This window comes from Saimiri boliviensis, chromosome 2 (assembly GCF_048565385.1).
Source record: "Saimiri boliviensis isolate mSaiBol1 chromosome 2, mSaiBol1.pri, whole genome shotgun sequence".
Classification (NCBI taxonomy): Eukaryota; Metazoa; Chordata; class Mammalia; order Primates; family Cebidae; genus Saimiri; species Saimiri boliviensis.
The window spans coordinates 191,084,991-191,087,323 of record NC_133450.1 but is presented as its reverse complement, the minus strand read 5'-3'; positions in this window follow the sequence as shown (position 1 = coordinate 191,087,323).

The following is a 2,333-nucleotide window of genomic DNA, read 5'->3' as shown; positions in this document are numbered from 1 at the left end:
CTGAATAATATTTTGTAATAATATTCCCTTGTGTCTATATGACATTAAAAAAATTCATCCTCCAGTTGATGGACATTTGCATTGTTTCCACTTTTTGGTTATTATGACTAATGCTGTGAATATTTGTGTACAGGTTTTTGTATGGAAATGTTTTCAGTTTTCTTGGATATATACTCAGGAGTGGGATTGCTGGCTGTTTTGACATTTTGAAGAATTATCAGACTGCTTTCCACAGCAATTCCACCATTTTACAACCTTCCCAGTGGTTCTAATTTCTCTACATCCTCTCCAGTACTTATTATTCTCTGTCAGTTTGATTTTTAGCCATCCAAGTGGGTGTGAAGTGGTAACCAATTGTGGTTTTGATTTGCATTTCTTTAATGACTAATGATGTCAAGTGTCTTTTCATATGCTTATCAGCCATTTGTGTAACTGCTTCAGAAAACATCTTTCAAATTCTTTGCCTATTTTTAAATTGGGTTACTTGTTTTACTGTTTAGTTGTAAGAATTCTTCACATATTCTGAGTACAAGTCCCTTATCAGATATATGGTTTGCAAATCTTTTCTCCCATTCTGTGAGTTGTATTATGGTGTCATTTGAAGCAAAAAATTTTAAATTTTTATGCAGTCCAATATATCTTCTTTTGTTTCTTTTGTTGCTTGTACTTTTGGAATCATATCTAAGAAAGCATCCCCTCATCTAAGGTTACGAAGAGATTCTTCTAAGAATTTCATAGTTTTGCTCTTAGATTTAGGTCTATAATCCATTTTGAGCTAATTTGTGTATATAATGTGAGGTTATATATAGTCTAGCTTCTTTTTTTTTCCCCATGTGGATATCTAGTTTTGTCGGCATCATTTGTTGAAAAGACTATTTCCTCTGTTGAATGGTCTTGGCACCCTCATCAAAAATCACTTGATCGTAAATACAAAGGTCTATTTCTGAACTCTAAATTCTATTCCATGAATGATTTTTGTATGCACTATCAACCTTACATTCCTGGGATAAATACCACATGGTCATGGTGTATGAACATTTTATATATATTGTTGCATTAAGTTTGCTAGCATTTTGGTGAGTTATTAACATCTTGCATTAGAGTGGTACATTTGTTACAATTGGTAAGCTAATGTTGATATATTATTATTAACTAATATCCATAGTTTACATTAGGGTTCATTCTGTGTTTTATAGTTATATGGGTTTTGAGAAATATAAAATATCATTTTTTTCTTTTATAATATAGGCATTTGTAGCTATAAATTTCCCTCTGGATCTATGTGCCTAGCATTATGGCAGTATCACACTGCCTTGATTACTGTAGTGTTGTAGTAAGTTTGAAATCAGGGAAGTGTGGGTCTTTCAATTTTGTTCCTATTTTTTAAGTTAGTTTAGGTATTCTGTGTCCTTTGCATTCTCATATATATTTTAGTATCAGCTTATCAATTTCTATAAAATAAACAGATTTTGATAGGGATTATGTTGGATTTGTAGGTTTGGGCAGTATTGCCATTATAATAATATTACATCTTCTGATCCATAAATATGGGATATCTTTCCATTTATTTAGGTTTTCTTTCATTTCTTTCAACTATGTTTTACAGTTTTCAGTAGGCAAGCCTTGCAATTATTTTGTTAAATTTATTTCTAAATGTTTTATTCTTTTTGATGCCATTGTACATGGGATTATTTTCTTAATTTCATTTTAATTTTTCATTGTTAGCATATAGAAATTAATTTTTGTATATTGGCTTGTATCCTTTAATTTTTATTGGACTTGTTTATTCTAATTGTGTGTGTGTGTGTGTGTGTGTGTGTGTGTGTGTGTGTGTGTTCATTAGGATTTTCTTCGCAGGTCATCTGCTAATAGAGGTGATCATCAGGTCATCCGCAAATAGAGATAGGTTTACTTGTTTCTTTCCAATATGGATGCCTTGTATCTGTTTTTCTTGCTTAATTGCTCTAGCTAGAACCTTCAATATGATGTTGAATAGGAGTGGGGAGAGCTATCACTCCTATTCACCATAGTACTGGAAGTCCTAGCCAAAGCAATCAGGCAATAGAAAGAAATAAAAGGCATCCAAATAGGAAACAAAAAAGTCAAGTGATTTGTTTACTGATGACATCTACTGATTCTACATCTAGAAAAACCTTAAAAAAGACTCCACCAAAAGGCTTCTAGAGCTGATAAATTACTTCAGTAAAGCTTCAAGGTATAGAATCAATATATAAAAGTTAGGACCAGGCTTTTATAGTGGCTCATTCCTCTAATCCCAGCACTTTGGGAGGCCAAGGTGGGAACATTGCTTGAGCTCAGGAGTTCAAGACCAG